Raw genomic sequence first — 12,128 nt, forward strand, 5'->3', positions numbered from 1 at the left:
TGTCTCTTTTGATCACTGTAGTACTCCTAACACCTAGAACAGTGCCTGCCGCAAAAACTGTTGGATAAATATATATGAGACATATGAATGAGTAATTGGTGAGAGATCTCACAGTAGGAATGAAACTTAGTTCAAAAACTAAGCTGTGAAAGAGGTGTACGTTTCTTTATTTTTCTATAACTAAGTTAAATTCCTATTTTTAGAACCATCCTGTGCAATTCAGGGTCTCGTAGCCTGAGAATACCTCTGTCTCCAGGATCATCCCCTACCCACACTGGCATCTTCTGAGACAGACTCATTCCCCAAGATTGCAGGTATAGGAGTCCATCAGGCAGGATGCAGCTAGGTTACCTCCTTTTCCAGCAGGGATTCTCCTTGAAACTTCCCTGCCCTCCAGTGTGCAGGGGTCCCTGCCAGGCAAGGCTGAGGGATAGCTGTGAGGCTGCCTGAGATCCTCTCTGCCTGGACACACAGCTGGTGACGCCTTCTCTGGAGTCCTGCAACCTACCCAGGTGCTGCAGACTGACACAGGACAGTTGGATTGTCCCCAATTCTTGACTCTCGTTCTCATCCCCTGACTGCCCGCTTTTTTAGCTAACTGTGATGGGAAGAGCAGAGGCTTGATCCAATAGCCACAGGTTCAAATTCAGGTTCTATCAACCTAGCTGTATGACCTTGGACAATTCCTTTCCCTCTCCTGAGCCTCACTTTCCTTACTGGTAGTGTTATGGGGGTGAACAAGTATAATGCCTATGTCCCCCCAAAGTCTACTGGCCCTCTTGTCCCTATGTGTTGAGGCTGTTCTGACCTCAACATACAAACGAAGCAGTTTCGTACTTTGGATGATCACCACCCTGCCTACTCCTATCCTCACCCCCACTCGCTCTACTCCAGCCTTCACGGTCGACTCGGCATTTCTCTAATGCTCCAAGCATGTTCCCATTCCAGGATCTTTGCGTTTTCTGTTTCTTTGCCTGGAATGCTCTTCTCCTAGACACTGGCAGGGCTAGCTCCCTCATTTCCCTTAGTTTTTGATGAAAACTCACTTCTTGCAGGAAGACTTCCTGGCCTGCCTCAACACCACTCCTCTTCCCCCTCACATACCACCCGCCCAGTCTGTCTCCTTCCCTGACCTAGGTTTGCCCCCAGCTTGTATCACTACCTAACATCTAACATCCTTCTTCATCATGTGTCTTCCCCACCATAATATCAGCTACATGAGAACAGAGTTTGATCTGTTGAGTTTGCTAGTGTAGCCCCAGCACCCAGAATGCTTTGCAAGATGTTGTGAAAATATTTGTTGAATCAATGAATGAATCAATGAATGAATGAGTGAATGATGTGGGGAATGGGGAAAGTCTATATTGTCTGGCTTGTCATATTCACTGTCTGCTTTCTGGGCTCAACCCCGGTGGGGATTTCCCAGCCTCTGAGAAGCCAGTTTCCTCCTCCCCTGCATCTTCCCACCCCCAGATCTTTAGATATCTCATCAGCTCCTTTGAATTTGCATGCCCCACACGAGGAGGTCAGCCACAAAGGGCCTAGAGTTCCGGAAAAGGCAATCTTTAAAAAAACTTTTTTTTTTTCTTCCCGTCTGCATAAAGTGCAGAGGCCTGCCCGAACAGCAGTGCGACGGGTAACAAGTGTGCACCACGGATGGCGGTCCCGTCCGCGGTAGGTGCTCAGATGCCTGCTGAGAGGAGCCACTAGGAGAGCTGAGATTCAGAGGTGTTACCTCAGCTCACAGCTCCATCCTGGGATTGAGGTACCATTCAAATGTCATGTTTTGGAATCTGAATACACTCCACTCCACCTTCTTTTAGGTTTTAAAAGCTCATCAAGGAAGAGAGAAGTAGAATCTGGAGGAATTGGTATATGCATAGATGTTGTAGATCCCTGCCCACCCATCTATCTCTACAGGGCAAACCCTGAGCGTTGTTTATAACGTGCAAGGGGGTCCAGTAGAGGTGTTGACACAACACATAGAGGACGAGGGCTTTGTTATTTTCTTCTACACTTGACACGGTTGCTTAAATGTGCTAAGGCAGGCAACAGCATAACTTAAGATGTTGGGTTTGTTTGGGGCCTGAGCAGCAAGTGGTCTAATAAATTGGGACTGGTTTGTTCAACTCTCTACTCACCTCCAACTTGCTGTGTGACCTTGAATGACATTCCCAGCCTCTCTGAGCCTTAGGCTGATCCTCTGCAAAGATCATCCACTGGCAAATTACAGTATCAAGTGGTTTTCAAAGGCTGGGCTACTGCTCAGTGTCTTTACAAGGAGATGCCTGAGATGTAAAAGCCTTTGTGTACAATTTGCCTGAGACCTAAAGCAGAAGTGAGAAACAGCTGAATATGTGGTGTGTCAAGTTCTCAGTAGAGATGTGAACATCTTTTGCAAAGCTTCAGGCACCGATGGCTTCCTGTGGGTATTTTACATCTGAATGCCCAGCTCAGTTGGACTTGTCAGTTTCCATTTCTCCCTCGTCAGTGGGAGGATCGGAGGACTCATGTGAGGAAACCAGACTCCATCCTTGACCTTCTTTTCTACACACGTCTAATCACCAGTTTTGAGCAATTCTCTGCCCTAAATTGCCTCCAAGCCACCCACTTGTCTCCATTCCCCTGGACACCACCCTAACCCAACTCCTCACCCCACCCCACTCCCGGTTCCTGCAATAGCCCCCTATCCTGTGTCCTCCCTGGTTTGCAGAGCAGCTCGAGTGACGGTTGGAGCTAGACCAGGGTCACCGCCCCCCCTCTCCTGCTCCAGCTGCTTAAGCTCTTCAAAGCCTCTCCACCGCTCTCCTATAAAGTTCCAATTCTTCCTATAACTCTCACTGCCTTCTGTGTTCATCTCTGCAGCCCTTCTGCCCCCTGCACTTTATAACCCTGGCCACATGGAATCACTTGCCCCCTTTCCCACATCTATCCCTCACATGTGCTGTGCTTCTGTTTGGAACCAGCATCTTTCCCATCTTCACTTGGAGAACTCCCACTTGATCCTTAGGCCTCTCGATTTGGGAGGCACTTTCTCCCCCCAGTTTCCCTGATCTACTCTCTCTGGCTTAGGCTGAGATTTCTCCTCCTGTGCTAACTGATTAACTGGAGGCATCTGCCTGGAATGCTAGTCTGAGAAGGTTTTGGAGACCAAGGTGAGTGAGAAAGAGAGCTGTGAATGGTTGAAGGTGTTTGCAATGGAAGGAGGGGTGTGTGTGTGCAGTTAAGCCTTCACCACCTGATATGACCCTTCCCCTTGCCTATGTCTAGCTCCCTCCCCGCCCCCGCCCCGCCCCATGAAATCCTCTGACTTCATCTGCTCACACTGATCTCACCTTCTCCAAATGCCTTTGTGTAGAATCAAAGCCACAGAGCTAGCCCTGAATTCTTCCATGATTGCGTTAGGCATCATTTCTGTCTCCTGAGGCAGGATGCTCCTAGGAAATAAGAAACTTCTAATGGAGTCTTCTCTGTTCCCCATCCAGCAGGGCTGGAAAATAGTCGCTGAGAGCTGGATGGCTGCTTGCAGCCCTTCGCTCCGGCTCCCCAGGACCCTGTCGATGGTCACGTGTCCTCTTCCCTACAGGCTCTAAGACCCCGTGCTCCCAGCGCTCTGATCTCATCTCCTGCTGCAGCCTGTCTATGTCATGCTTGAGCTTCTCATGGTTCCCCCACTTCCCACTGTTCAAGTTCATTTCAAATGTCACCTCCTGGAAGACCCTTTCCTGACTATCCTGCTCCTTTATGACTCTCTAGAAAGTTACCCTGCTTTACGTTCTTTAGACCATGTGTCTTCTTTTGCTGTGTTTCCTTTTTTCTTATTGTCTGGCTCCCCCACCCCCATGCCCCCCAAATATAGACTCCCGCATTTTGTCTGTCTTGTTCTCACTGTATCCCCAGACCAGGCACTGTGGCTGAATGGATGGATGAGTGAGTGAATGAATGAATGAATGAATGAGCGAATGCCTGAGGAATGGGCTGTCTGTCATTGAGACTGATCCAGTAGGGGGGCATCTTTTACCAGACTGTTAATTTCCCAGGCCTTTGGAATTACAGCATCTGGCTCTGCACATTCAGCAGAATTGTAGATGGCCTCTTGCTTTCTGGGAGAAAGCAGTGGAAAGAAAAGAGAAAGAGAAAGAAGGAGAGAAAGAGAGAGAAGGAAATGGTTGCTGGATTTGAATGTGCACTGGGCCACCTGAAAGGCAAAGGAGCCATCAGCCACTGTTCTGCTTCCCAGCTTCTTCCACTCCTGGAAAGAAAGGAGGCTGGGAGAGTGTCCCTTCCGGTGGCCATATTTGCTGAAAAACAATAAGCCACGTTTCACAGCTGACACACCAGAAAGGAACAAATACCCCTCTGACGGGCTCTGAGCCTTGGACTTGAGAATCCCCTGAAGATGTTAAGGGAGTTTAATATTTCCCAGCAGAAAGTGCTTTTGGAGAAAGGAAACAGGGAGGGAGGGAAGCATTTTCTTGTATCCTTTTTGGTCTTAACAAACCAGGCCTGTCCCTCCGGTGAATGCTTTGGGTTTTTTTCTGCAGTTTATTCTCAAAGCCTGTTCAGTGATGCTCAAAGGCTGCCTTTCCTCCAGGACCAGGCAGAGAACTTCTTAACCTGAGATAGCTGTTTGTTTCTAATATTTTTTACTGTGATAAGTTTGGAAAATACCAAAAAGCAGAACTTTAAGGAAATTAAAACAATCTATATTCCCAGCACTCAGAGGCAAATCTCCAGGCTTTTGCTTCTCTCATATATGCTTATGAAATTTGGGAACATGTCATATATACTGCTTTCTCATTTGACAATATGTCATAAACCATCATGAACATTCTTAATTAAGAGAAATTGTTTTTGTTTTCTTATTACAAAATAATACACTTTTGTTATAGAGAACTAAAAAAAATAAAATGAAATGAACAAAAAAACCCAGATAGCACAGAGAAATTTTAAAAATCTATAATTTCACCATTCAGAGATAATCACTATATAATATGTACCCAACTATTCTTTAAAAACATATTCCTAATATATATAAAACATAATTATATCTAAAAGCTATTCTTAAAAGGATAAAAATTGAGCCATGTTGTACATTCAGTGAGGCCAGGGAAATAGTCTCTCATAATATGACCATTTAAAATCAAGTACATTTCATATATAACATGATTATTATGTGATGGAACATGGCAGTAGCTCCAGTGAAACATTTAAGTCACCTTCTCCCTTGCTTTTCTCTACTATGGAGCCTGAAAAGTGAAAAATACTCAGCTTCCCTTGTTGCTGAGGGTGGTCATGTTATTTATTCTGATCAATAGGACAAAGGCAGTTACCTGAGAAAGCCTTCTCTTCCCAAATAAAAAGACAATAACTTAAAAAGAGAAGACTTTTTGCCATTTACACTACCATTTCTTTTTTTTTTTTTTTACACTACCATTTCTTTTTCCTTCTTGGAATGTGGATGTGATGCCTAGAATGCAGCAGCCATTTTGAAAATACGAGGACAAAATCCACAAGCAAAGGACAGTATAGCAGGAAAATAGTAGAAACTGTTGATGATTTTCATGATAACTTCTCTAGCTCTGAACTGGAGTGAGAAAAATATGCTCCATACTTGTTTAAACCACTATTTGTGAGTTTTACTCTTACTATCTGTGATTGCTCTCCTAACTGATTTGAGATGTGTATAAAATCCAGCATTATACAAGTCTGCCCTTTATCTCTCCATGCTCCATGCAAAATTACCAACCCTCATATTCGAACTTGGTGGGGCCATGTTCACAATAATATGCTTAATCCAGGAAGGCACCTATTTCAGATGTTCATTTCAGTGGGAGTTCATAACATCTGGCTATCTTCACTCAATTATTTTTATGTAGGTTTGTACTTTTTCTGTCTTCAAACCCCCTTCAGTGACCAACTTACCATCCCAAGTCAAGAGATGAGCTGTATATTTCTGTGTACCAACCCATAGCACAGTGCTTTGTGAAAGTAGGCACTCAATAAATGAGTAGTTTGATTGTCTGATTTTAATTCTCTGATTTCTTGGTTACAGAATGTGTAAGAATTGCTGAGACTATTGATTTAGACATCTTTACAGTACGCACGAACACAAAATGATGTTTGTTTTTTAAAATGCTAAGCAGAGTGGTTAAAATGACCTTACTGTACTCTTTTGTTTAAGGAATATTTCCAGCTGCCCATCATCCATCATTTAATTATTGTCACCAGCAATATATCTCAGTCCAGTGGTAAGATTAACCTTTTGAAAGAAAGGTTTTGCTTGAAAAGATCTGGAAATGATTAGTGAGGCAGCTATGGCACTGCTCATGTCTTCTCCTGATAACAAATGGGCGGTGGTCAATTAGTTGAGCTATGCTTGGTCTTATGGTCTCTTGTAATTGAGGGTCTGGTGTTCTTGCCTGTCTGAGCAGGCGGTGGGTCAGCAGGGAGCCTCACGGCAAGGCAGACAAAGAGGGAAGAGGGTAGTGTGGTTGCCCAATAAGTCTTCAGAACAAATTGATCCGAACTGTTTGTGGTTCCAAAAGTCACCATGTAGCTGTCCTTGGTGTGTCATTGGGCAATGGTTGGGGGTGGGGGTGGGAACTTTGACCTTTGCCTGTCCACTTGCAGCAGCAGGATGAGAGCCAACTGTTCACTGCGTATCTTCAGTTCATGTCTTGTTTGCCTGGCTCAATCCATCTTCTTCGGCCATGGGGACCAGCACAAGGAAGAAATCACTGGAGAGGTTAGTCTTGTTGGCTTCTCCCTGGTGGGAGGCCAGAGGGCTAAAAGCCAAGGCCACTTGGTGACTGTAGGAGCCGAAGGAGCTTTGGCCTCACAGCCCATTAGGTGAATCAATTGAGCAAGAGAAGAACAAGGACAGCCAATGGCTGGGATCCAGGAAGGCGAGGTGCCAGGGGGAGGGTAAAGCAGGAGAGAGGCCTCAGGGCTTAGTTGGAAAGAACAGAACAGAGAACAGAACAGAACAGAACATAAATTCTGTTATGCGTCTTCATCCCCCGAGCTAATTGTCCTTAAGAAGTAAAAGTTCGTGTTTAACGGACTCTCCTTTATGCAGAGACCACATTTATGGAAACACCGTTAAGTCATTTTTTATAGAGGCATCAGGAGAGGGTCCACAAGAAGTAAAGGAAGAAGATGCTGGCTGGGTTAGAAAGGCTCATGGACGTCTGCACATAAAGGGATTTGGAGGTCATTGAGGCTACCAACTGCCTTTTATGGAAACGCTCAAGGGAGGGAGAGTGGCGTGCCCAAGGTCATACGGGTTCAGGGTGCAACGTGGCTTTTTTATGCCAGGCCTGGTGATCCTTCTCCACATCTCTTCCAAGCCTCCTTTGATATTTCCAGTGGGAAACAGCTCCCCACTCCCCTTCAGCCTCTGGGTTCTAATTCCTGTGCTCTGCAAATCCCTTTTCCTTCCCCTCCCATCCTCTGCCCATTGATGACCTTCCTTAATAAGGGAAAAGGAAATAAGTATAGAGCCCAGAGGTGGCTTGGTGCTTGGGGATTGGGTGAGTGGTTATACAAGCAGAGCGTTTACAGGGAAATGAACATTATCTAAGAATCAGTTTGCTGACCATGACACCCCAGACAGGAGTGTCTCCATCTTGGGCCTAGAAATTTATTTCAACATAAGGAAGATCTTTTTAGCCTCATTTAAAGAATAAAGAAAATGAGGCACCATGAAGGAAAGCGCTTTGCTCAAGGTCACAATGGTCATATGTAACTGAACAGGTGGCCCTGACTGACTCTACTGCAGCTTGTGGCTTCAGCATAGAAGAGAACAGCTTAGTGCGGTGCAGAATTTATTTAATTTATTTACATTGCTTCCAATGTAAACTGGGAGATCAGTAGCATCTTTTTCATGTGTAAGGAAGTATGGAAGTCCCTGGGTGTTAGTGGAGCTCAGGCACTTTAATTGTTGGGGTCCTCGGAGAAACAGGTGCTAAAGGAGTAGATGTGGACGAGATTTATCAGGGGTAACGCTTCCGAAGGATAAAGGGGGAGTGAGCAGAAGTAGGCAGGCCTTGGACCAGGATGCAGGTCTGAATCCTGTGAAAGGAGAGAGGGAAGGGAGCATTAGGAAGAGCCTCAGACCACAGTGCAGCTCTGGAACGTCTCTGCTGGACTGATGGGGGAATGCCCCAGGGGGCAGGAAAGGACTGGCTCTAGGGCCCCCGTTGTGTCCAGCCGCTAGCCAGCAGCAGCCTGGGGGAGGTGTGCCCTTGCTGGGAATGTGCGGTGGTCCAAAGGGGCGCACCTAGAGGCTGTCAGTCAACCATGCTCCTGCAGCAGGTTCTCTTGAAGGTGAAGGTGAGCTGCGCACCTCTGTCGCTGCCACGACGTGCAATGTTTGCCTGCACACCCTGTGTCAGGTTCCATGATCGGCCTGGAGGCTACAGAGGTCGGAGGAACATTGTTCCCATCCCCCAGGGAGCTCATAATCTAGCTGGGAAGACCAAACTTGCACACCTGAGTGAGGGAATGTGTGTTAAATAATGGCAAAGGTAAATAATAACAGGAGAGTGATGGAGCAGTTTGAAGTTGTCGGGAGCGATGTGTGCTGGTGGTTCAAAGAGGGATCCCTGGAGGAGAGCTTGGGATGCTCCCATTAGGCAATATGATAGGTGTGTGTGCCAGGTGTTCTGCATCATTTCAGCCTTCCCCATGCCCATGTGATGGCTCCATCCATTCGACATTCACCAAGTACCTACTAACCACGAGGTTCCATGCCAGGAACAGTAATTATGTGGGTCATCAACAAGCTTACAATATTGAAGGGCCTTGTAGTCTGATGAGTCATTTCAGAAAAACAAACCTGTAGACGTATGTGTGACTTTGTGGGGGGCTCCTAACGATGGAAGTCCTGCTAATATCCATGGTGAGGCACAACAATGGCAAAGGCATTCGCTTCATTACCATATACCTGTAAAGCTCTGTAAAGCACGATGTGGTAGTAGGAAGTCTTTTCTTTCCATTCATCATAAAAAAAAATAGAAAAAACATGAAAAAATAGAATAACAAATCATATAATAGACCATGAACACACACATCAACCAGCTTCAACAATTATCGGCTCACAGCAAATATTGTTTCACCTTTAGCCTCATCTAGCTCTACCATCTTGTATTATTTTGGAGCAAATCCGCAACGTCATATAATTTCACTGGTGAATATTTTAGTATATATCTCTGAAGAATAAGGATGCTGTTCTTCTTTTAAAACATATCCACAATACTGGTATCACACATTTAAATTTCCTGAACCTCAATTTTCTTATCTGTCAAATGGGCATAATGATATCTATCTTGCAGGGCTGTTAGAGTTTTATATAGAGTGCTAACCACAGTCATGCTCTTATTATATATAATGTGTATGATCATTGCTAGGTAATGTGGAGGAAAATAAAAGAACCCCAAAGCATGATTTCTGACCCCAGAATTTCCAGTCTAATTAGAAAAACTAAGAAACATATTAGTTGTGTGTGTTAGTTCTGCTTTCATAGAACACTTTGCACGGGAAATGATATTTAGTGAATTTGGTTTTCTTCCATGAAATGCAGTGACATTTTCATATGTTGAGGATCTATATCAAGGGAGAAATGCTTACTTAAGTAATTAGTCTTGGTAACAAAGGACCAAACAGAATCCCAATTCTTGAATTGCCCAATTATTCTTCTTTTGAATAGAATTAAATTACATTACTTGAATTTTTTAACACTTACACATATATTCTTTCTTTCTTACACAATCTACACGTAACATCACACAAACATATAAAATCTGTCTTGCACACACACAGGTCTTGCATCTTTTTTTATACACTTTTGACTTGGTGATGTGGTAGCTTTTATAATTTCCAATTACTGACCTTTTGAGTTGAATTTTGTCAGTCTTATCAGTTCATATTATTACTAATGGTCTTTATGTCTCAAGATCTGTATTAATTCCCTCGGAGTACTGGCCATTCATATAAAATTCCCCAGACAATTATTCAGCAGCAGGAAGTGTTTTTATTCTGGTAGCAAACACTATTTCATGCTAATGCCCTTGTGTCTCAGGGTTTATACAAGTACAAAGAAGAAAAGGCACTGAATTCAATAGCTTGGCCTTTCCTTTTATTTTCTGTCAGCAATTTTCAGTTGGTTTTTTCCTTGTAAGCCATTTGGAAAATGAGCAATTTTTATTTTCTGAATGATACCAAGCTCCAAATAATATAAATTACAGGGGTCAGTGCTTAGGAATCATGATGAAAACTCAACAACAAGAAAACAAACAACCTGATTTTAAAATGGGCAATGGGCTTGAATAGACATTTCTCCAAAGAAGATGTACAAATGGCCAATAAGCATATGAAAAGATGCCCAGCATCGCTAATCATTAGGACAATGCAAATCAAAACCACAGTGAGATACCGTCTCTCACCCATCAGGATGGCTACTATGAAAACAAAATAAAACAAAACAAAACAGACAAACAAAAAATCCCAGAAAATAACAAGTGTTTGGGAGAATGTAGAGAAATTGGAACCCGCGAACGCTGTTAGTGGGAATGTAAAATGGTACAGCTGCTACGGAAAACAGTATGGCAGTTCCTCAAAAAATTAAACATAGAATTATGACATGATCCAGCAATTCCACTTCTGGGTATATACCCAGAAGAATTGAAAGCAGGGACTCAGTGAGATATTGTACACCCATGTTCATAGCAGCATTGTTCACAACAGCCAAAAGATGGAAGCAATCCACGTGTCCATGGATGGGTGAATGTATAAACACAATGTGGTATATGCATACAATATTGTACAGCCTAAAAAAGGAAGGAAATTCTGACACAGGCTACAACATGAATGCACCTTGAAGACATTAATGCTAAGGGAAATAAGCCAGTTACAAAAGAACAAATACTGTATGATTCCACTTACATGAGGTACCTAGAGTAGTCAAACTCACAGAGACAGAAAGTAGCACAGTGGTTTCTAGGGCCTGGGAGGAGGGGAAATGAGCTGTTGTTTAATGGGTACCAAGTTTGAATTCTTCAAGATGGAAGATGTTCCGTGGAGGGATGGTGGTGATGTTTGCACAATAATGTGATGTACTTAATGCCACTGAACTGTACACTTAAAAATGATGATGATGATAAATGCTGGAGAGGGTGTGGAGAAAAGGGAACCCTCCTGCACTGTTGGTGGGAATGTAAATTGATACAGCAACTATGGAGACCACTATGGAGGTTCCTTAAAAAACTAAAAATAGAATTACTATAGGACCCAGCAATCCCACTACTGGGCATATACCCTGAGAAAACCAAAATTCAAAAAGAGTCGTGTACCACAATGTTCACTGCAGCTCTATTTACAATAGCCAGGACATGGAAGCAACCTAAATGTCCATTGACAGATGCATGGATAAAGAAGATGTGGTACATATATACAATGGAATATTACTCAGCCATAAAAAAGGAATGAAATTGAGTTATTTGTAGTGAGGTGGATGGACCTAGAATCTGTCATACAGAGTGAAGTAAGTCAGAAAGAGAAAAACAAATACCGGATGCTAACACATATATATGGAATCTAGAAAAATAGTACTGATGAACCAAGTGGCAGGGCAGGAATAAAGACACAGATGTAGAGAACGGGCTTGAGAACACAGTGGGGGGAAAGTTAAGCTGGGATGAAGTGAGAGAGTGGCATGGACATATATACACTACCAAATGTAGAATAGATAGCTAGTGGGAAGCAGCCGCATAGCACAGGGAGATCAGCTCTGTGCTTTGTGACCACCTAGAGGGGTGGGATGGGGGGGGGGGGTGGGAGGGAGATGCAAGAGGGAGGGGATATGGGGATATATGTATACATATAGCTGATTCACTTTGTTATACAGCAGAAACTAACACAATATTGTAAAGCGATTATACTCCAACAAAGATGTAAAAAAACAAACAACAAAAAAAAAACCCCAAAAAACAAATACACCAAAAAATTATGATGATGAAGGGAAAGGGGGAGGGGCAATATAAGGGTAGGGGATTAAGAGGTACAAACTATTATGTTTAAAATAAGCTATAAGGATATATTATACAATGCAGGGAATATAGCCAATA

This window comes from Balaenoptera ricei, chromosome 16 (assembly GCF_028023285.1).
Source record: "Balaenoptera ricei isolate mBalRic1 chromosome 16, mBalRic1.hap2, whole genome shotgun sequence".
Taxonomy (NCBI): Eukaryota; Metazoa; Chordata; class Mammalia; order Artiodactyla; family Balaenopteridae; genus Balaenoptera; species Balaenoptera ricei.